Below are 25,612 nucleotides of genomic sequence, written 5' to 3'. Positions count from 1 at the left end.
ACAGTCAATCACAGCGGTCACAATGTTGCTCGAACATCAGATCCGCCTCCCTCCACCTCTGTTCGTTTTGTGAAGTGGAGAGAGACGGATCTTTGTTACTTTGATTGCTGCAAAAAAAATCCAACATATTAATAAAAGTTAAAATATCCCCTTTACCCAGTCCTTAAATGTATGTTGAATTACTTTTCTTAAGCTGCACTAACTATGTACACATTATCACCAAAACTGTGAAAAAAGTTTTTTTTGGGGGGGTATTTTGTTTATAATAAATGAGATGTGTATATATGTATGTGTCACATCAAATTAAAGTCCTTTTTGTCCTTTAAAAAACTGTATATAATACGTGGTTGAACACACATAGCAAAAATGCAAAAATTGCTTTGGTTCTTAAAGGGATATTAAACCCATTTTTTTTCTTTCATGATTCAGATAGAGCTTGAAATTTTAAGCACCTTTCTAATTTACTCCTATTATCAATTTTTCTTTGTTCTCATGCTATCTTGATTTGAAAAAGCAGTACTGTAAGCTTTAGAGCCAGTCCATTTTTTGTTCAGCACATGGGTAGCACTTGCTGATTTGTGGCTAAATGTAGCAAACCAATCAGCAGCTCTACCAAACTAAAAAGTGGGCCGGCTCCTAACCTTTTATTACTGCTTTTTCAAATCAAGATAACATGAGAACAAAGAAGAATTGATAATAGGAGTAAATTAGAAAGTTGCTTAGAATTGCATGCTCTATCTGAATCATGAAAGAAAAAACGTGGGGTTAGTATCCCTTTAACCAAAGACAAGCATCTGAAGCTTGGTCCTTAAGGGGTTAACGGTCTTCATCCTGTAAAATATGTGTCATTGCTACCAATATAACTTTGTAACACCTTTTACTCATATATCACATATATATCACATTGCAATGTTATTTCAAACTTTCGGTTCACTGTAGTTGTTGTTATATGTTTCTTAATGAATCTTTGAAACAAATAAAAACAAAACATTAGGCAGTAATCACAAAAAAGCCCCTTTCTCTTACATTTTGTCTTTTGCCAGTTTATCTTTTACTTCCATGTAGGTGTCTTTGGGGGGGGGGGGGGGGACTGGGAAAATAATTTGCTAATTGCTGTGTGTTTTTCCATTCTGAATTTTAAAAAAAACAACATGATTCTTCTTCTATATCACAGAGATAAATCAGGTGGCTGAACTAATATGGCATGCAATGCTTCTAAACAACTAGGAGCCGATTTATCAAAGCTTCAACTGTGAATGTGCTGGAAATCTGCGTCAAATTAGATGCCAAGTTGATTCACCGTAGTTAACACAGGGTCAATGTGGAAATCCCGGGAGATCAATCTGATGCAAATCGATGCTTGCGTTATTAGAGTGTAATACTGATTATCTGCCTTCACATTCGACTCTATTCGAACGTATTACTGATGATCCATCTTCACATTCAAATCTATTTGACCCTCTTACCAAATTATCAAACATTCAACAGGTACGCTTGCGTCTATTCCGACACAGCGTACCTATCCTTCAAACTGCCACCTCTGAGGCCGCGAATGCCTAAGAAATCAATTGGAGTCTGAAAAGGTTTTGTTCTATGCTGTTTGTCATCGCAGACAGTTAACAATAAATAAAGTCAAGAAGGAAGATGTTACCTTACATATGGGTTATGTTTCATCTCTCTAGCGTAGAGTTTATTACAGGGGGACAAATTATTTATACAGGAATGAAAAAGGAACTGTCCCTGACCATTTAGACACAGAAGGAAAGGATTAATAAACCAGCAACAGGCTGCACAATTGTGCATCACCAAAGACGCATAAGAGTGCCAAGAGTATTTCTCCCCAGAATTAGTCTATGGAACAACTACTCCATAGTTGAAAGAACTCTCACAACATTTCTGCTCCTTCTTCCACGCAATACTCCAACTTCTAATAACCACCAAATAAGTAAATTATCAACCATGTTCTATTGGGAAATGCATAATCACATGACAAATCAAAAGTTAACATACATTTTATACTCTTTATAACTAATCAAATTGGTCAATACTGGTGGTATTGTTGCAGTAATAGGAACTGTTAGAGACGACAAAAAAGGGATTATAACATTTATGAGATGATGGGACGCATGTACCGCATATCTGGGATAAATATGATGAGGGAATATGTACAAGGTAATATACTGACCTTTGACGACACAAAAAACAGTGTTATAAGGATATCAAACCAATTGTCGAAATTTGTAAGGGACATTTTTTTAGATTGTGTATTATAATTGCTAGGACATAAAATGTGTCAGGGTTTTTTCCCTGCATTGTTTGCCATGTGCTGATGGCAGCCATTTTACCCAACTTTCTTGCTGAATCAGGTTCAGAGTGTGTGATGCTGCTCATTTCCTGCACGCCCTCTTATGGCCAGACTGTTGTACATCATCCGTGTGAGACAGGTTTCAGTCTCAGAATTGTGATGTCATCACTTATTATTTAAAGGGCCTCTGTTCAGTATGCTTTGCCCTTGCGTTGTCTCAGACCTGTTTGTGAGTTCCTGTGTATTACCTGGCTAGTCTGATGTCTCTTCTGGTTCCTGATCCCTGGCTTGTTCCTGACTTTGTTGTTCTCCTAGTTCCTGATTCCGGCTCGTCTGACTACTCGCTTTGGCTCCTGACTCGGCTTGTCTGACTACTAGCTCTGGGTTTTTTCTCCTGGCTTGTTATTTCACTTGTGGACTTTTTATTATTTTTGTTATTAATAAAGGTGTGATTATTTTTGCACTTCTTGTCTCAGTCTGATTCCTGGCACCCTGACATTACGCAAGGGCCATGAATCCTGATGGTGCTAATAATCCACCTTTACCTACAATCATTTCCAGGATTGATGAACAGGTTCAATGCTTGGATCAATTTGCACTAGCCCTGCAAACCCTGCTGACTCGCACTGCACATTTGGACCAGAGTGTCGCACAAGTTATGGCTGCTCCTGTTTCTGTTGCTGCACCTAGTCCTAGTCCTTCCAGGAGCATGTCCGGTTCTGCACCTCTACCTCAGCATTATGGAGGCGATCCTAATCAGTGCAGAGGGCTTTTGAACCAGGTGGGCATTTACTTTGAGATGTTACCTCAGGCGTTTCCCTCTGACAGAGCTAAGGTGGGATTTCTCATCTCTTTACTCTCTGACACGGCCCTTGCCTGGGCTAATCCCTTGTGGGAGACTAATAAACCTGTGATTTCTAATTACCCTGAATTTGTGGCCTCCTTTTGAAGGATGTTTGATGTTCCAGCTTGCTCCTCCTCTGCTGCCAAACGACTCATGTCCATTCAGCAAGGTACGAGATCTGTTGCTCAGTATGCAATTGAGTTCCATACGCTTGCTGCAGAGGTTGGTTGGAACAATGAAGCCCTTGTTGCTGCCTTCTTTCATGGGCTTTATGATGTGATTAAAGGCAAAGTTGCTGCCAGAGATTTACCAGAAGATCTCAAGGCTTTGGTGTCTTTTTTTAATCCTAATTGACATCAGACGTTGTCTCCTATGTTGTCATTCCCACCCATGTCTCCCTCTCCTCCCATGTCTCCTGGTCCCGAGTCACCAGGTACTGCTGTGCCAATGCAGTTGGAATTTACGCGTCTCTCCGCGGTGGAGAGGGCCTTTAGGAGGAGGGAGAGGCTCTGTCTCTATTGCGGGTCACAGAGCCACCTTTTAAAAAATCTTGTCCTACACGGCCGGTTAAATGCTCGCACCTAGGGTCCTGTTGGGGGCAGACCTTGGGTGGTTTATACTCATCCCCAGAACCGCTAAAGGAGAAACCTTTGGTCATGGTTGTCCTTTCCTGGGTGAACTCCTCCATTGTCACCCAGGCTCTTGTTGACTCCAGTGCTGCGGGCTATTTCATTGACAGTGCTTTTGTATCACAGCACTCCATTTCTGTATTGCCTCGGTCTGTTCCGCTTGCTATTGAGGCCATTGATGGCAGGCCTCTTCAGCCTGCACTCGTTACTCATGAAACCACTCCACTATCCATGGCTGTTGGGGCTCTCCATTTTGAAACCCTCCAGTTCCAGGTGATTAACTCTCTGCATTTTCCGGTTGTTCTGGGTTATCCCTGGCTCCAAAAGCACAATCCCAGTCTCGACTGGCATAGGTCCGAAATTTTGTCGTGGTCTCCACAATGTATTTCCACTTGTCTTAGGAAACCAGTCAAAGTCCTGTGCACTTCTTCGGTATCTCAATTGCCTGAGGAGTACAGAGAGTTTCATTTTTGACAAGGTGCATGCCGGGACGTTGCCTCCTCACCGGTCTTACGATTGTGCCATAGACCTGCAACCCGGAGCCATTCCTCCTCGGGACCGGGTTTACCCTCTCTCGGTTGCAGAGAATTGTGCTATAGAGGAGTATGTTGCCGATGCTCTGTCACGGGGGATCATCCACAAATCCTGCTCTCCTGCAGGGGCTGGCTTCTTCTTTGTGAAGAAAAAGGGTGGCGAGTTAAGACCATGCATCGATTATAGGGGTTTTAATCATCTTACCATTAAGAATGCTTAACCTATTCTGCTCATTACGGAACTCTTTGACTGCCTCAAGGGAGCTACAGTCTTTTCTAAACTTGATTTGAGAGGAGCATACAATCTCTTTAGGATTAAGGAGGGTCACGAATGGAAAACAGCATTTAACACCAGGAGCGGGCATTATGAGTATCTTGCAATGCCCTTTGGCCTATGTAATGCGCCAGTTGTTTTCCAGGAATTTATTAATGATGTTCTACAAGATAGGTTGCAACAGTGTGTTGTGGTGTACTTAGATGATATCCTCATACACTCACCCCCTCTTGAGGCTCAACATTCTGATGTTACACAGGTACTTCAGAGACTATGTGAGAACGGCCTGTTTTGTAAACTCGAGAAATGTGAGTTCCATCAGACTCAAGTAACCTTTCTAGATTATGTAATCGCCGTTGCAGGGTTCTCCATGGATCCTGACAAGTTGTCTGCAGTCCTGCAGTGGCTTCTCCCAGTTGGTCTTCGCTCTAATCAACATTTTTTGGGCTTTGCCAATTACTATATGAAGTTTATTAAAAACTTTTCTTCCTTGGTCAAACCTATCACTGACATGACCCATAAGGAGAATGATCCACTCCATTGGTCACCTACTGCCAATAAGGCTTTTGAGAGTCTTAAGACTGCCTTTGCTACCGCTCCAGTTCTGGCTCATCCTAACCCTGTCCTGCCTTTTGTTCTTGAGGTCGATGTGTCTGAGACTGGAGTAGGTGCCCTCTTGTCTCAACGTCCTACGTCTAACGGTTCCTTGCATCCATGTGGTTTCTTCTCTATTGGCGACAGGGAATTACTGGCCATAATTTTGGCACTCAAGGAATGGAGGCAACTTCTCGAAGGTACTAGAGTACCAGTGCTCATTCTTACTGACCACAAGAATTTGACTTTTCTATCTGAAGCAAAATGTTTGTCACCCCGACAGGCCAGATGGGTGCTATTTTTGTCTCAGTTTAATTATGTGGTCTCCTACCTGCCTGGTAGTAAGAATGTTAGGGCTGATTCCCTATCTTGTCAATTTTTGCCTCTGTCCAAGGAGGAGTCTGTACCTATTCCGGTTATACCTCCTGACCATATTTTGGCCACCATAAGTACTAATTTGACATCTCCCTTAGGGGAGGAGATCCTGGCTGCACAAACCAATGCACCTCCTGAGAAACCTAGTGGTATGTGCTTTGTACCTGAGAATCTTCGATCTAAACTATTATTTATTTATTTATTATCGGTTATTTGTAGAGCGCCAACAGATTCTGCAGCGCTAATTGCACACTTACCACTATCCTAAAGCCGCAGGTCACCCGGGCAAGAACCAAATGATTTGGTCTGTCACTCGACAATTCTGGTGGCCAGGTCTTCATTCAGATGTTGCTGCTTATGTTGCCTCCTGCTCAGTCTGTGCACAGAATAAGTCTTATCTACGTCTACCTGTGGGTCTTCTTAAACCTATTGCTAATGGTGAGCGTCCTTGGACACATCTTTCCATGGACTTCATTGTCGAGCTCCCTGTTTCCATTCACATTACTGTTATCCTAATGGTGGTTGACCATTTTTCTAAAATGACACATTGCATTCCCTTGAAGAAGTTGCCTACTGCTCAGGAGCTTGCTTCAATTTTTGCCCAGGAGGTCTTCCGTTTACATGGGTTACCCAAGGAGATAGTCTCGGACCGGGGTAGCCAGTTTGTCTCCAGATTTTGGCGTTCCTTTTGTGCTCAAATGGGGATCCAGCTTTCCTTCTCCTCGGCATATCACCCTCAATCCAATGGGGCTGTGGAACGGTCTAATTAAGCTCTGGAACAGTTCCTCCATTGCTATGTCTTAGATCACCACAATAATTGGTCTGAACTGTTACCTTGGGCAGAGTTCGCTCATAATAGTGCTATTAATGCTTCCTCCCATTTATCCCCATTCATGGCGAATTATGGGTTTCAACCATCCTTGTTGCCCGATTCATTCATGTCTTAGGGAATTCCGGCTTTGGAGGAGCATCTCCAGCAACTCCGTTCCACGTGGGTGCAGATTCAGGATTGCCTTCATTATTCTATGCTGCGCAAAAGTTCCAAGCTGATTGTAGGCGTCTGCCCGTGCCTTCCTACCAGGTTGGTGAGAGGGTTTGGCTGTCCTCCCGCAACTTGAACCTTTGTGTGCCTTCCAATAAACTGGCTCCCCGTTATGTTTGTCCTTTTCGAATACTCCGACTGGTCAATCCTGTGGCCTACGCTCTTGACTTTCCTCTTTCAATGCCCATCTCCAATGTTTTTCATGTCTCCCTCTTGAAACCATTGGTTTATAATCGGTTTACCACTTTTTTGCCTCATCCCCGCCCTATCTTTGTTGACAACCATGAAGAATATGAGGTCCACAGCATTATTGACTCTCGTATGTCCAGGGGTCGCGTACAGTATTTGGTTCACTGGAGGGGTTACGGTCCGGAGGAGCGTTCATGGGTTCCCTCCTCTGATGTTCATGCTCCCGCCCTCCTCCGTGCCTTCCATGCCCGGTTTCCCAATAAGCCTTTTGTCCTCCCACGGGGGAGGGGTCATTGAGGGGAGGGGACTGTCAGGGTTTTTTCCCTGCTTTGTTTGCCATGTGCTGCTGGCAGCAATTTTACTCACCTTTCTTGCTGAATCTGGTTCAGAGAGTGTGATGCTGCTCATTACCTTCACGCCCTCTTATGGCCAGACTGTTGTACATCATCCGTGTGAGACAGGTTGCAGTCTCAGAATTGTGATGTCATCACTTATTATTTAAAGGGCCTCTGTTCAGTATGCTTTGCCCTTGCGTTGTCTCAGACCAGTTTGTGAGTTCCTGTGTATTACCTGGCTAGTCGTCTGATGTCTCTTCTGGTTCCTGATCCCTGGCTTGTTCCTGACTTTGCTGTTCTCCTAGTTCCTGATTCCAACACGTCTGACTACTCGCTTTGGCTCCTGACTCGGCTTGTCTGACAACCAGCTCTGGTTTTTGACTCCTGGCTTGTTATTTGACTTGTGGACATTTTATTATTTTTGTTATTAATAAAGGTGTGATTATTTTTGCACTTCTTGTCTCAGTCTGATTCCTGGCACCCTGACACAATGGCTGTCACTTTCACATCATCAACAATTGGTTGTCACATGAACATAACCAAAAAAGATCAGACAATTTAATAATCAGAAAATACATAATTAGTCAACAAGTATTGTAATCAAATAAAATCTGCAAATAATGTTTGATTCAATATAATCTTAAGCAGAAAGGCATTGTCTACATAAAATTAAACTGTCATGATTCAGATAAAGCAGCAACTATAATCACCTCTATAATGATTTCCGGTTATTATTGTTTGATTCCTTCTCTTGAACTGGTTTAGAATTTAAAGGTTTAATCTAAAAGGCCAGCCCATGATTTTAACACCTGTGTAGTATTGGTCTTGAAATAGAGACTCCAATCAGGAAACAATACACAGGTGTAGCTCAAAAACTGGGCCATCACTTGAAATTGCATCATTTGAGAATGAAAATAAATTCCGATTATCCTAATATTTTGAAGGTATAATCTAGATTTTATTAAAGACACAGAGACGAGTATTTTTGCATTCTCTCTTTTTACTACTCAATGCAGCTTTTAAAAGTACATAATAACATAAACAGACATATTAAAACAGCATATAAAACAGATAACCACAATAAGTAGCTAAGGATAGAGCTAACTTATAACTCCAAGAAAAAAAGTGACCAATCAGAGAAGGAATAGTGACCATAAACTGTCCAATAAGCATCCAAACTTCCTCTTTCTTGACTGATGCTCACCCATGGAAAAAATTTTAGAACTAGTAACAGTCCAAAAAGTCCCAAACAGAATAAAACATATGCATAACAGTTGAAAGTTTGATTGAAGGGAAACTTGTGAGATAAGAACTTGATTGCAGAAGATGACTTGGATCTAAGGGTACTTGTGTCATGTTTATTTTCCACTTTGGAGTATCCCTTTAAGAAATCTCTATCCCTTTAAGAAATCTCTATAAATTCCCACAATCCACCTTGGATCCTTGTCAATTAATCTTGCAAGTTGTGCAGAACCTAGTTCACAGACAACCTGATTCTAAACCTCTAATTGACTACGGATATATTACTACTTTGGAAACTTCCAGGAATCAACTTAAACAACTCACCTCTCTGAATGAATCTACCAGCAATCAATTCAATCTTGCGGTAAACACCGCCAAACAAAGGAATAACTTTTAGCCTGTTTGTTTGTTCGCATCGGAGCTGCCGCTTTTCCTCGCACCCGATTGGTGCTCAGCCACACACCTCCATTCGGTGACGTCACCGCCGCTCTTCACACAGCCGTCGCTGCAGCAGGCTGCTTGAACTCGCTCTCCCCACATCTTCACAGCGGAACTGAATTTGAATCCTGTACAAAGTTACTGTGAGTAAAATATTATTATATGCAAAATCTTCACTGTGCCATCGTGTCAAGCTAAGAGGGGGATAGATAGACACCTAAGATTTGAATCGACTTCTAAATGAACAAACAGACTTTGCACTAACTGGCTCTATACAGGATTTATTATCTCTCTCCTGTAACCAAATAGTCCTACTAACCTCAAAAGGACTCAAACAAAATTTAACCATTTACATTCTAAATTACTGGTACGTCTGCAGTTGAGATCTTATTATACTTCAACCCCTTTACAGGGAGTTCAGCTGCCTTACATATTAATTGACCTTTACCATGGATCCAGCAGATATACCAACTGTGGTGTACAATTTAACACAGCGTGTTGATCAACTCACTCAAGGTGTTAGAGAACTACAAATTAGGAATGAATCACTATCCACTATGCTTAGAGATAATAGCTCAGAACCACAAGTTTCTCTCCCTGATCTTTTCTCTGGACAGCGATCAGAGTACAGACAATTTAAGAATGCCTGCAATCTTCTATTCCAAATGAGACCTAAGACTTACCATAATGAAAGGATAAAAGTTATGACTGTAATCTCTTTTCTTAGGGGGGAACCCCGTAAATGGGCAGATGTATTCTTTGAGAATGAAGATCCTATTCTTGGTTCACTCACAGATTTTTTCTCCCAAATGGGAATACTTTATGATGATACCCAAAAACAGCTTTCAGCTGAAACCAGTATGCGCTCCCTAAAACAGGGTCGTAGACCTGTAGAGGAATATCTCACAGAATTTAAACTCTATGCTAAAGATTCTGAATGGAGTGACATATCATTACGCAATCAATACAGATTGGGATTAAGCGATCCTCTGAAAGATGAGTTAGCACGGGCTGACCTCCCCAGAACTTTAGAGGGATTGATAGACCTATCTATACATATTGATAGACGTCTTAGAGAGAGGAGAGCTGAACGAACACATTCAGAACCACCATCCAAGACCTACCCATCTTCTAATACTACCTCAACTTCTAGAGAATCTAGAGATAACTCTGTACCTATGGATATAGGATTTACGAAGGGACCTCTGCAACCAGAAGAACGGATGCGTAGGAAGAGAGCCAATCTCTGCATGTATTGTGCATCATCTAACCATTCAGTGAAAGAATGTCCCATCCTTCACCGTCAGAAGAACAGTAAGTCCTCCACTACTCATAACTATTTCATTAATAAAATTTCTAACTCAGCTTACTGTACGTTATTTCTCTCCCTACAGTGGGACCATCATATACTACCAACTGAAGCTATAGTGGATTCCGGAGCCTATTCAAATTTCCTGGATATTGATTTAGCTAAGAAAAATAAAATTCCTTTATGTTTGAAAGCAATTCCTGTGTCAATACGTGTTATTGATGGGACATTGATTAATACTGGTCCTATTACACACTACACCATACCTATCAAGATAACCACTGTTTCAGGTCATACTGAATTTATTGTTTTTGACATCATACCATCTCCTATGTTCCCCATAGTTTTAGGGCTTTCTTGGCTACAAAAACATAAACCAAGGATAGATTGGGGTGATCTTCAAGTGCATTTTGAATCGTCATTCTGTCAGAAATCCTGTCTTCCCTCTCAAAAGATATTACATATGACAGAGTTTATCTTACCTGATGCTTATCAAGATTATGCAGATGTGTTTAGCAAGAAGGAAGCGGAGACACTACCACCACACCGCATCTATGACTGCCCTATTGAGTTGTTACCTGGGTCTGCTATTCCTTATGGGCACATCTATCCGCTGTCTAACCCTGAACTTGAACATCTAAAGTCATATATTGATGACAACCTAAAAAAAGGTTTTATTAGACCTTCCACCTCCCCAGCTGGAGCTGGCATCTTCTTTGTCAGAAACAAAGACAACTCTTTGAGACCCATCATAGATTATCGTCTTCTGAACAAAATAACAGTGAAAAATAGGTATCCGTTACCATTAATACCAGAATTAGTCGAACGTCTCAGTCAAGCAAAAATCTACACCAAACTGGACTTAAGAGGTGCATATAACCTCGTCAGGATCCGAGAAGGTGATGAGTGGCTCACTGCCTTCAGAACATGCTACGGCTTATATGAATACCTTGTAATGCCTTTCGGGTTATGTAATGCCCCAGCCACGTTCCAGCACTTCATCAATGACATCTTTCGAGATTTGCTGGACGTGTGCATGGTGGTTTACTTGGATGATATCCTGATTTACTCAGACAATCTTGAGGATCACCAGAAACATGTTCGTTGGGTGTTGGGAAGACTTCGTACACACCAACTATTTGCTAAACCCGAAAAGTGTTTGTTCCATGCCTCAGAGATCTCTTTCTTAGGATATCATATATCATCTGCAGGTATCAGAATGGAAGAAGACAAGGTAGATGCGATAAAGAATTGGCCTGTACCTACTTCTACAAAAGATGTGCAACGATTTCTGGGATTTGCCAATTTCTACCGGAAATTCATTAAGGGGTTCTCTGCCATTGCTAAACCCCTTAGTTCTCTCACTGGATCTCGTTCTCCATTTATTTGGAATACAAAGGCACAAGAAGCTTTTGATTTCCTTAAGACCTCATTTACCTCAGCACCAATACTGCAATTTCCTAATCCCTCCTTGCAATATATCCTTGAGGTAGATGCCTCTAATTACGCTTTAGGAGCCATACTTTCCCAAAGAAAATCACCTGCAGATCCCATACATCCGGTAGCTTTCTTCTCCAGGTTAATGACACCCCCTGAACTAAACTATTCCATTGGGGATAAGGAACTTCTCGTGATAAGGAAATCTTTTGAACACTGGCGACATCTCCTTGAAGGAACTAAGATCCCCATACTCATTTATACGGATCATCGGAATTTAGAATATCTTCAATCAAGCAAGACCCTCTCTGCTCGCCAACTTCGTTGGAGTCTTTATTTCACACGGTTTAATTTCCATATCACATATCGACCAGGATCGAAGAATGGAAAGGCAGATGCCCTCTCCAGAAGACTTAACCAAAACTCAGTAGAAAATCCTCCCAGGGCAATACTTACACCAGATCATTTCTGTGCTATGTTGACCCCATACAGTACTTTCCGAGATTCTCAACAGCAAGATCTTTCCTTCCCAAAGGAGAAACTTACAGAAAAAGATGATTCACTTTTCTACTATAAAGATAAACTTTTCATACCTCCTTCATTTAGAGACAAAATTTTATATCATCATCATGAAGCACCTCTTGCTGGACATCCTGGAGTGCAGAGAACATTGGAATTGCTAAAAAGGAATTATTGGTGGCCCAATATCGAGTCAACAGTAAAAGACTATGTAAACACTTGTGAAACGTGTACCATACTAAAACCTGAAAGGTGTAAACCATACGGTTTGTTAAAACCTCTACACATACCAGATCGTCCTTGGCAAACTGTTGGTATGGACTACATTGTCGATCTTCCTAGATCTAGCAACTGTACCACTATTCTTGTCGTTGTTGATCTACTAACAAAGATGGCTCATTTTATCCCTTACAGGAAGTTACCCACCGCTGCTGAAACAGCAGAGTTGTTCCTGCAAAACGTAGTTAGACTACATGGGCTACCTTCCATCATCATCACAGATAGGGGATCCCAGTTCACTTCCAAGTTCTGGAAAGCTATATGTAAAGTTCTACACATTGAACAACGCTTCAGCACCGCATTTCATCCCCAAACAAATGGGCAAACAGAAAGAGTCAACCAATGGCTCGAACAGTATATCAGATGTTACTGCTCTTTCCATCAGGACCAATGGTATGATAACATTGCAACAGCTGAATACGCTTATAACAATTCATTCAATGCTTCCACTAAATCTACCCCATTTTTCTCCAATTATGGGTACCATCCTTCTTTTCATGTATATCCAGAACTAAACAAAAATTCACCTCTGGTTGATGATATCACCAATACAATTGTAGAGTCATTCACCTATTTGAAAGAAAACATTAAGGAAGCACAATTGAAACAAAAAAGGTACTATGATGCTAAAAGAAGAATCCCTCCAAAATACTCAGTTGGTGATAAAGTATGGCTTTCAACTAAGAATTTAAAACTAAACACTCCATGTAAGAAGTTTTCTCAACTTTTCATTGGACCTTTTCGGATATCCCGTATAGTGAATGAAAATGCTCTCACTCTGGATTTACCTCAAGAATATAGAATCCATCCGACTTTCCATGTGTCCCTGGTGAAACCGTATACTCCAACAAGAAGTCAATCCTCCTCTACGTACTCCATTCCAGCACCTGTGGCAGAAGATGTCTACGAGATCCAAACTATTTGTGATTCCAGATTGTTCACATCAATGCTCCTCGACTGCTTACTGCATTCCATCGTAATCATCCTGACAGGCCTGGACCTGTTGCTGCGGTGCAGCACCTTTGACGGGGGGATCTGTCATGTTTATTTTCCACTTTGGAGTATCCCTTTAAGAAATCTCTATCCCTTTAAGAAATCTCTATAAATTCCCACAATCCACCTTGGATCCTTGTCAATTAATCTTGCAAGTTGTGCAGAACCTAGTTCACAGACAACCTGATTCTAAACCTCTAATTGACTACGGATATATTACTACTTTGGAAACTTCCAGGAATCAACTTAAACAACTCACCTCTCTGAATGAATCTACCAGCAATCAATTCAATCTTGCGGTAAACACCGCCAAACAAAGGAATAACTTTTAGCCTGTTTGTTCGCATCGGAGCTGCCGCTTTTCCTCGCACCCGATTGGTGCTCAGCCACACACCTCCATTCGGTGATGTCACCGCCGCTCTTCACACAGCCGTCGCTGCAGCAGGCTGCTTGAACTCGCTCTCCCCACATCTTCACAGCGGAACTGAATTTGAATCCTGTACAAAGTTACTGTGAGTAAAATATTATTATATGCAAAATCTTCACTGTGCCATCGTGTCAAGCTAAGAGGGGGATAGATAGACACCTAAGATTTGAATCGACTTCTAAATGAACAAACAGACTTTGCACTAACTGGCTACTGGTTGTTACATATCTATACAATTTAACTAGCAGATAATTAAATACCTTCAAAGACTCTATACAGGATTTATTATCTCTCTCCTGTAACCAAATAGTCCTACTAACCTCAAAAGGACTCAAACAAAATTTAACCATTTACATTCTAAATTACTGGTACGTCTGCAGTTGAGATCTTATTATACTTCAACCCCTTTACAGGGAGTTCAGCTGCCTTACAACTTGTCAGGTGAAAATCCTCTTGAATAGAAGGCACAAATCCCGATTTAAGGAAAGGATTTCCCTCAGATGGAAACTGTCGAAATAAGAAAAAATAAGTAATAATAACAATATAAAAGAATTCTTAAAGGGAGGGTATCAAACATAATTGAGGTGGGAAAATACTCGTCTCTGTGTCTTTAATAAAATCTAGATTATACCTTCAAAATATTAGGATAATCTGAATTTTATTACAAGACCAGAGACTCATATTTTTGCAAGTTTAAAGCACATTAATCCTAGTATAAACCATTTAAGAAAATAAGTTAAGTGAGGCATGTTGAATGGGTCTGAAATAGAATTGTTTAAAGGTAGAGTCTGAAGACCAATCTGCCGCATCCAAAATCCACTGAAGCGGAGCAGACTTCAAAAAGACTTTAGAAGCAGCAGAACCTCTAACTGAATGGGCTGAGAAAGAAATATCGATCCCAGCTTCTTTCATGACCCATTTAACCCATCTCGCTATGGAAGTAGAGGATACGGCAGCATGAGGGGGAATAAAGGAAATTAAAAGTTGGTTATTAGAAGGTTTTCTAAAAGGTAAAGTTCTGGATTCATAAGATTTCAAACATTCAACCACACAAAGGGAAGGTTCAGAAGGAAGGTAAGGGTAAAAGATAGATGTGGAAAGGGTTTTAGTTCTACGTGAAATGAAAAAGGTAACGCCCTCCGGAGAGAAGCGTTTAGAATTCCAATCTAGGGCTTTAACGTCAGAAACTCTTCTGAAAGAAATTAGGCAAAGAAGAGTGGCGAGTTTAGCTGTGAGTTGTTTAAAAGATAATGAGGCATTATGTGGCCAAGACTTAAAAAGGGAAAAAATTAAGTCCACATCCCAGAAAAATTCATGTTTAGGAACTGGAGGACGTTTTAGTCTCATGGCCTTGAGGATCCTACAAACTAAAGGATGTTTACCTATAGAAACATTATTAACCAAATTATGTCTAGCAGAAATAGCTGAGCGATGTACATTGATAGTTCCATATGCTAAACCTAAATCAAAAAGGTGTGATAAATAATTAATAATGTCAGTTAGATCTGAAGAAATGGGATCCAGATTCCTTTGCAAGCACCAGCTAGACCATTTAGACCAAGCGGCAAAGTAGCATCTATGAGTGCCCGGGGCCCAAGATTCCTGAAAGAGGGATCTTGCTCCAGCCGAAAGGACTCGGAGAGCCCAGGGTCCCCTGAGATTGTCCATGCTACCAGGAGAAGAGAACCTTGAAGGACTAGATCGTGGTAATTGCCCTCTGGATCCGTAAGAAGATGGGGAAGACAAGGAAGAAGAATCGGGAGATCGATGGACATTTCCAGAAGGGATGGATACCATGACTGTGTCGGCCAAAGGGGGGGTCACAATCATTAGACGAAGGAGATCCCTGCGGACGATTGAAATCGTCCTCGGGATCATCGAGAATGGAGGAAACGCGTAGACCCTTAGACGTGGCCATGGATGGAGAAAAGCATCTATGGCAGCTGCTTCCGGATCTGGGCGCCAGCTGAAATAAGGAAGAATCTGAAAATTGGTCCTGGATGCAAAAAGATCCAAACAAAAGGGACCCCTGAGAGATTGGAGCGAGAGAAAAAGACTCCTGTCCAATTTCCAATCGCTGAAATCCGTCAAATGACGAGATCCCCAGTCCGCCATTGAATTCGCTTGTCCTGGAATATATTCTGCTCTGACTGAAATGTTCCTGTCCAAACAAAGATGAATAAAATCTTTGGTGATATTGGACAGGTCCCTGGACTTGGTGCCTCCCAAATGATTGAGATACTGCACCGCAGATATATTGTCCATGCGCAGTAAAATGGAAACTGGAGAAGAAAACTTTGCAAAACTCTTGACTGCAAACGAGCCAGCCAATAATTCTAAACAATTTATGTGAAAGCGTTTTTCTTCCAGAGTCCATTTGCCACCTGTGATGGAAGGACTGCAACGAGCTCCCCAGCCTGAAAGGCTGGCATCGGATTCGATGATGAAATCCGGAGTTTTGCCAAAAATGGCTCTTCCGTTCCAGGCCTCTAAATGTGAAAGCCACCAAGAAAGTTCTTCTTTCGCTTCTGGAGATATGGGAATCAAGTGAGAGTAGGAAAAACCTTTTCTCAAATGAAGGATTTTCAATCTTTGAAGTTCGCGATAATGAAGAGGGGCAGGAAAAATAGCCTGAATAGAGGATGAAAGTAACCCTACTATCCTGGCTATAGTTCTGATGGGAACTGAATCTTTGGATAAAGTTTTGGAAATCTCTTTCTTTATATTCTTCACTTTGTCTAATGGGAGACTCAAAAGGATTGTATCTATCTTGAAACCTAAAAAGATTAGAGATTTGGTAGGAACCAGAACTGATTTCTGTTTGTTTACTATGAAACCTAGAGATTCCAAAAGGGAGATTGTTGAAAACAGATGATTTTGGAGTGAGAGAAAATTCTGGTCCATAATAAGTATGTCGTCCAAATAGATAATTAGACGGACACCTCAAAGCCTCAACCAAGCTATTACTGGTTTGAGTAATTTTGTGAAAATCCAAGGAGCAGAGGATAGGCCGAAAGGAAGACAGGTGAAATTCCAAAACTGATCTTCCCAACGGAAAGTTAAAAATTTCCAGTGCTCTTGAGCGATTGGAACAGTTAAATAGGCGTCTGTGAGATCTAAACGAACTAACCAATCGTTTTCCCTTAGACATTCTCTTAATAAATGAATGCCTTCCATCTTGAAATGATGGTAAACAACATAAGCATTTAAAGATTTTAGATTTATAACCGGTCTGAATTGGTTGTTTTTCTTTTTGACAAGAAAAAGATTGCTTAAATAACAATTTTGAGGATGATGGACCGGAAGAATAGCTTTTTTGGAAGAAAGGGAAAACATTTCTTTTTGAACCAGAATTTTGTCTTTTTGGGAAAAATGAATTGGTTGTGGAAATTTTATTTGAATGGGAAGGGAACTAAATTCTATGAAAATTCCTGACACCGCTTGAAGAACCCAAGGGTTGGAAGTGATTGAAGCCCAGTTTTGGGCAAACAAAGCAATTCTGCCACCAATTCTGTTTTGGGAAGAAGGAATCTGAGAAGGAACCAATAATCTTACCTGGAGCTTGTCTTGATCTTGATCTACCCCTGAAGCCTCTTTGGTTCCAAGGACGGCTCCTTGCTGGGAAGAAAGTTGTTGAGGTTGAAGGCTCTTGGAAACTTCTGTTGAATTGATACTGATGTTGGGTAGAATAATAGGGTTGATGGGACTGGTTATAATGAGACCTGGATAGGAATGGTTGACTGCCGGGAAAGCGGCCTCTGCCTCTCCCGGCCCTGTCAGATAAATTCTGATTAGGGTAAAAAATCTTTTTCACAGAAGTTTTAACCTTATTGAGGTTTGAAAAGGTGTTAACATATTGATTGAGCTCTTTCAAATAAGAGTCACCAAATAACAACCCATTGTCGTCCGGAGATATTTCATTGGAAGCGAAATCCGATATTTTTGGATCGATTTTTCGCAATATATTTCGTCGTCTCTCTAGGGTCATGGCAGCATTTGTGTTACCTATGAAACATAGGAGCCGTTGGACCCATTCTCTGACAACATATGGATCCAGTGGGGCATCCTCTGCAACACCCTGTTCTGATAACTCAAATAACTTGGTCAGGGGACCTATGGAGTCTAACAATTTGTCCTGACAAATCCTCCAGGATCTATCAATTCCTTTTTTAACCTTGTAGCCTGGGGCACCAATGAATTTAAGGATTTTAGGGTCAACCTCAGGGGTAATTGAAGCATTTTTTGGGAGTAAAGGGCGAGGACATTCTGCTCTCATCTTGTTGCGAGTCTGTTTCTTTAAAGGTTTCCTGAGTTGGAAATCGATAAATTTTGCCACCTCTATATTGGGGCACCATTCCGCAGAGCGGGGATGGTGAAGTTCATCGGGATTAAATCTTGGTAAACCCAGACAATCAGTGAATTCTGTCTCCTCCTCAATATATTTTTTTAATTTTTTATGCATTTTCTTATGCCTTTTTGTGGCAGGGGTATAATCTGAATTTTCAGATTCCACATCTATAAAATCTGAGTTTAAATCTGTATAACTACCATCCTCAGAGTTGTTTTCATCAGAGGATGATTTTTCAATATTATTTACATTTTCTTTAAATATTGTACTTGTGTTAGTATCTCCCATTTGGACACCCTTGGGATTCAGGGTTCTTTTAGCAGCAGTTTTTGTTCCCGTGCTGTGAGGAATTGTGGTGTCAGACAAAAGCTGACGAGATTTTGTTATAAGCTTTTTGCTGGCAATTACAGAAATTGAGGGATTTTTTCTCTTTAAAGATTTTTTAGTTTCTTTAATGCCCATTAATGAAGACATTTTATTGAAAAGATTGTTCATTGACGAATCAATCATAATTTGAACAGTCTGTGCTGTTAAAGGAGGAGAACTTTCTGGGTTTTCAGACATTTTAATAACTTAATATTTTTATTTATAATTTAAATAAAACTTTTGTAAGGCTCCTAATAAATTAAATAACTCAAAATTTTAAATATGTGTAGATAATACTTGAACAAAATATATAGCTACAATTGAGTTATATGATAATAATACTTAAATAGGTTTAACATAAGTAAAAAACCGTTTTGAAATTAAATAAGTAGCTTGTTTATAAACGTTTTACCACAAGATGGCAATGTAAGCCAAGAAAGTGAGTTGTAAAACAATTTGCTTCGTCTGAGGGAAAAAAAAATGGCAACAAATGTTGCCGGTCGTGAGGAGAGCTAACTCAGACTGACAGGGAAGGCAAAACACGTCAGACTGAGGGGCGGGAAAGGAAGTCCGGCCCACAAGATGGCGACCGGAACATTAGTGGCAAAGGGAAGATGGAGGAGGAAGACTGACTGCAAAACACTTCAGTCAGAAAACCGGAAAAACCGGAGGTAATGGGGAACTATCTTAATAAAAGGACAAAACCGGAGGGAATGTGGGACGAAGTGCAGAGGTTAAAATAGCAAGGGGCCGAAAAAACGGAGGCAAATTGTTAAATGTAACCTAACTAACAGTGAATGACTTATATAAGTTATGAATGTTAGGGAAACATAAATAAACGAAAATATATATAATATATATCGACCAGGAATAAGAAAACTGAATGAAATTTTAAACTTTATTGGAGATAAAAATTTTAATACTTATCTTGCCTGAGCAGCAAAAAGAAAGAGGAAGTTTGGATGCTTATTGGACAGTTTATGGTCACTATTCCTTCTCTGATTGGTCACTTTTTTCTTGGAGTTATAAGTTAGCTCTATCCTTAGCTACTTATTGTGGTTATCTGTTTTCTATGCTGTTTTAATATGTCTGTTTATGTTATTATGTACTTTTAAAAGCTGCATTGAGTAGTAAAAAGAGAGAATGCAAAAATATGAGTCTCTGGTCTTGTAATAAAATTAAAAGATGAATAAGACATGTAAATATGTTTGCCAAAAAATCAGAAATAAAACATATATATACACAAGTATGTGCAAAGAGATAGGTACGTATTTCAGCATTAAGAATCATATAAAATGGAGTATAAAAAGTAAGATAGAAGCTTTTTGCAAATAAATATATATACACAGGTACATTTCTATGATATTTATTGTTTGTTCAGGTATAAATATAGCTATTTCAAGGACATTAATAGATAAAAAAAAATAAAGGTTAGCTTTAGAGAAATCAAGACAAAACTATCTTCATTTGATGGATATTCAAGGTAGATCATTTGATAAATGAGGATATCCGCAACATTGATGACTCTTATTTATCAACAGTCCGATGCTAATTGCGCCGGACTTGACTCGTGTGTATTTGACAGACATGTTGATAAAGAAGACCGTCAGTCGTAGATTTGTGGCAGTGATGTCTGGCGAGCTTATTGACTCCAGTGACTGTGCCTAGATTGACGTTTTAATAAATCGACTCCCTAGAGTCAAATAGAATACTCAACCTGAAAATGAAACGTTCACATGGCAAATTCAAATGGACTGGCCAGTTTCCTTATAAATTGAAATTAATTTTTAATTTGGATGTGTAGAGAAAAATTCCCTGCTCCTAACAAAGATTTAATCTAAAAAATTGCCTTAAGATAGAGCATGGAATTTTTAACTATTCAATTTATTTCTATTATCTCATTGGTTTTCTTCTTTTTGTATCCTTTGTTGAAAAGTATACCTAGGTAGGCTCAGAAGCTGCTAATTGGTGGTGGCACATATATGCCTCTTGTCACTGGCTTTCAGCTAACTACCAGTAGTGCATTACTGCTCCTTCAACAAAGGATACCAAGAAAATGAAGCAAACTAGGTAACAGAAGTAAATTGGAAAGTTGTTTCAAATTGTATGATTATCTGAATTGGGGGTTCATGTCCCTTTAAGAATATTATTCTTTTAGTATAAATAGAAGAATCGAGCTGAAAAACAATTATGGCTTTATACAATGCAGATACAACCAATTTCCTCAAGAACTACTGACCTTTTCAGACAAGGGATTGCAACGGAATGTTGCTTTTCTAGTGTCAACGATTTTTTTCTTAACAAATCAAATTCAACCAGATGAAAAGACAATAAATTTGTCTAGGTAATTGATAGTTTCATATATGTTTAGTACTGATAGTGATCACATTTATAAAACACATCTGGATATATTTTCTTTATTTAAGGGTTATCATTTAGAAAAGGAAATTTAGCCATTACAAATACTGATATCTTGTCAAACATATAAACACTGTTAATTAAATCTGATGCTGGTAAAACAATATTATCTGATCATTTCAGGTTTATATTCCAGCAGTTGTAGCTTATTTTAGATAAGGTGAAATTGTGATTTGACAAGGTAAACTAATGGTAAGGGATTGAATAACATCATTGTTTATGCTGATTTATTAGTGCCTACACTTTAACACTCAAAAATATATTTTGCAAAAGGTAACGTTTAGAGTTTGTTTCAGTGGTCCAAACAATATAAAATGAGTTTACAGGGTGAATGGTTAAATAAAGCAGAGGAAAATTAGTATCTCTAAGTTTGTTACTTACCAAATGTAACCTGATGGTATGAAAGACAGGTTTTATGCATCTGGCCTTTAGTTTCAATAGATACACACACATGCACTATAAGGCCAAGTATGTGTACACTCCTACTAATAGAGTTAAAGGGATACTGAACCCAATTTTTTTTCTTTCATGATTCAGATAGAGCATGCAATTTTAAGCAACTTTCTACTTCTATTATAAATTTTTCTTCGTTCTCTTGCTATCTTTATTTGAAAAAGAAGGCATCTAAGCTATGGAGCCAGCAAATGTTTGGTTCAGAACCATGGACAGCACTTGTTTATTGGTGCTGTCCAATCAGCAAGGACAACCCAGGTTGTTCACCAAAAATGGGCCGGCATCTAAACTTACATTCTTGCTTTTCAAAGAAACATACCAAGAGAATGAAGAAAATTTGATAATAGGAGTAAATTAGAAAGTTGCTTAAAATTGCATGCTCTATCTGAATCACAAAATAAAATTTTTGGGTTCAGTGTCCCTTTAAGGTGTTTCAGCCACGCCCATTGCTAACAAGTGCATAAAATCCAGTGCATAACTATGAAATCCCTATAGACAAACATTGCCAGTACAATGGGTTGCAGTGAAGAGCTCAGTGACTTTAAACGTGGTGCTGTCATAGGATGACACCTTTGCTAGAAGTCAGTTCATGAAATTGTTGCCATACTAAATCTGCCACAGTTAATTGTAAGTGCTATTATTGTGAAGTAGAAACGTCTAGGACAAACAGACCAGCCATGCAATGGTAGACTACACTAACCCACAGAGCAGGGCTGCCAAGTGCTGGAGTGGGTAGTGCACTAAAAAAACAGAATTTATGCTTACCTGATAAATTACTTTCTCCAACGGTGTGTCCGGTCCACGGCGTCATCCTTACTTGTGGGATATTCTCTTCCCCAACAGGAAATGGCAAAGAGTCCCAGCAAAGCTGGTCACATGATCCCTCCTAGGCTCCGCCCAACCCAGTCATTCGACCGACGGACAGGAGGAAATATATATAGGAGAAATCATATGATACCGTGGTGACTGTAGTTAGAGAAAATAATACATCAGACCTGATTAAAAAAACCAGGGCGGGCCGTGGACCGGACACACCGTTGGAGAAAGTAATTTATCAGGTAAGCATAAATTCTGTTTTCTCCAACATAGGTGTGTCCGGTCCACGGCGTCATCCTTACTTGTGGGAACCAATACCAAAGCTTTAGGACACGGATGAAGGGAGGGAGCAAATCAGGTCACCTAAACGGAAGGCACCACAGCTTGCAAAACCTTTCTCCCAAAAATAGCCTCAGAAGAAGCAAAAGTATCAAATATGTAAAATTTGGCAAAAGTGTGCAGTGAAGACCAAGTCGCTGCCTTACATATCTGGTCAACAGAAGCCTCGTTCTTGAAGGCCCATGTGGAAGCCACAGCCCTAGTGGAGTGAGCTGTGATTCTTTCAGGAGGCTGCCGTCCAGCAGTCTCATAAGCCAATCGGATAATGCCTTTAAGCCAAAAGGAAAGAGAGGTAGAAGTCGCTTTTTGACCTCTCCTTTTACCAGAATAAACAACAAACAAGGAAGATGTTTGTCTGAAATCCTTTGTAGCCTCTAAATAGAATTTTAGAGCACGGACTACGTCCAAATTGTGTAACAAACGTTCCTTCTTTGAAACTGGATTCGGACACAAAGAAGGTACAACTATCTCCTGGTTAATATTTTTGTTGGAAACAACTTTCGGAAGAAAACCAGGCTTAGTACGCAAAACCACCTTATCTGCATGGAACACCAGATAGGGCGGAGAACACTGCAGAGCAGATAACTCTGAAACTCTTCTAGCAGAAGAAATTGCAACCAAAAACAAAACTTTACAAGATAAAAGCTTAATATCTACGGAATGTAAGGGTTCAAACGGAACCCCTTGAAGAACTGAAAGAACTAGATTTAGACTCCAGGGAGGAGTCAAAGGTCTGTAAACAGGCTTGATTCTAACCAGAGCCTGAACAAATGCTTGAACATCTGGCACAGCTGCCAGCCTTTTGTGAAGTAAAACAGATAAAGCAGAGATCTGTCCCTTCAGAGAACTTGCAGATAATCCTTTCTCCAAACCTTCTTGTAGAAAGGATAGAATCTTAGGAATTTTTATCTTGTTCCATGGGAATCCTTTAGATTCACACCAACAGATATATTTTTTCCATATTTTATGGTAAATTTTTCTAGTTACAGGCTTTCTAGCCTGAATCAGAGTATCTATTACAGAATCTGAAAACCCACGCTTTGATAAAATCAAGCGTTCAATCTCCAAGCCGTCAGTTGGAGGGAAACCAGATTCGGATGTTCGAATGGACCTTGAACAAGAAGGTCCTGTCTCAAAGGTAGCTTCCATGGTGGAGCCGATGACATATTCACCAGGTCTGCATACCAAGTCCTGCGTGGCCACGCAGGAGCTATCAAGATCACCGAAGCCCTCTCCTGATTGATCCTGGCTACCAGCCTGGGAATGAGAGGAAACGGTGGGAATACATAAGCTAGGTTGAAGGTCCAAGGTGCTACTAGTGCATCTACTAGAGTCGCCTTGGGATCCCTGGATCTGGACCCGTAGCAAGGAACCTTGAAGTTCTGACGAGATGCCATCAGATCCATGTCTGGAATGCCCCATAATTGAGTTATTTGGGCAAAGATTTCCGGATGGAGTTCCCACTCCCCCGGATGGAAAGTCTGACGACTCAGAAAATCCGCTTCCCAATTTTATACTCCTGGGATGTGGATTGCAGACAAGTGGCAGGAGTGATCCTCCGCCCATTGAATTATTTTGGTCACTTCTTCCATCGCCAGGGAACTCCTTGTTCCCCCCTGATGATTGATATATGCAACAGTCGTCATGTTGTCTGATTGAAACCTTATGAATTTGGCCTTTGCTAGTTGAGGCCAAGCTTTGAGAGCATTGAATATCGCTCTCAGTTCCAGAATGTTTATCGGGAGAAGAGATTCTATACCCTGAGCTTTCAGGGGTTCCCAGACCGCGCCCCAGCCCACCAGACTGGCGTCGGTCGTGACAATGACCCACTCTGGTCTGCGGAAGCTCATTCCCTGTGACAGATTGTCCAGGGTCAGCCACCAACGGAGTGAATCTCTGGTCTTTTGATCTACTTGAATCGTCGGAGACAAGTCTGTATAATCCCCATTCCACTGTCTGAGCATGCACAGTTGTAATGGCCTTAGATGAATTCGTGCAAAAGGAACTATGTCCATTGCTGCAACCATCAATCCTATTACTTCCATGCACTGCGCTATGGAAGGACGAAGAACAGAATGAAGTACTTGACAAGAGCTTAGAATTTTTGATTTTCTGACCTCTGTCAGAAAAATCCTCATTTCTAAGGTATCTATTATTGTTCCCAAGAAGGGAACTCTTGTTGACGGGGACAGAGAACTTTTTTCTTTGTTCACCTTCCATCCGTGAGATCTGAGAAAGGCTAGGACGATGTCCGTATGAGCCTTTGCTTTTGACAGAGACGACGCTTGAATCAGGATGTCGTCCAAGTAAGGTACTACTGCAATGCCCCTTGGTCTTAGAACCGCTAGAAGGGACCCTAGTACCTTTGTGAAAATCCTTGGAGCAGTGGCTAATCCGAATGGAAGTGCCACAAACTGGTAATGCTTGTCCAGAAAAGCGAACCTTAGGAACTGATGATGTTCCTTGTGGATAGGAATATGTAGGTACGCATCCTTTAAATCCACGGTAGTCATAAATTGATTTTCCTGGATAGTAGGTAGGATCGTTCGAATAGTTTCCATTTTGAACGATGGAACCTTGAGAAATTTGTTTAGGATCTTGAGATCCAAAATTGGTCTGAATGTTCCCTCTTTTTTGGGAACTATGAACAGGTTTAAACTTGTCAACAAAGCACAAAAAACGTTTTAAATAAAACCGTTACTGTCACTTTAAATTTCAAACTGAAAACACTTTATTACTGAATATGTGAAAAAATATGAAGGAATTGTTCAAAATTCACCAAAATTTCACCACAGTGTCTTAAAGCATTAAAAGTATTGCACACCAAATTTCAGAGCTTTAACCCTTAAATTAACGGAACCGGGGCCGTTTTTACATTTAACCCCTATACAGTCCCAGCTATATGCTTTGCTGAGACCCAACCAAGCCCAGAGGGGAATACGATACCAAATGATGCCTTCTATATGCTTTTTCAGTGATTCTTAGCTCCTCACACATGCATCTGCATGCCTTGCTCTCCAAAAACAACTGCGCATTAGTGGCGCGAAAATGAGGCTCTGTCTATAACTAGAAAAGGCCCCCCTCTGAAAAAGGTGTCCAACACAGTGC

This window comes from Bombina bombina, chromosome 2, assembly GCF_027579735.1.
Source record: "Bombina bombina isolate aBomBom1 chromosome 2, aBomBom1.pri, whole genome shotgun sequence".
Taxonomy (NCBI): Eukaryota; Metazoa; Chordata; class Amphibia; order Anura; family Bombinatoridae; genus Bombina; species Bombina bombina.
This window is presented reverse-complemented; position numbering follows the sequence as displayed.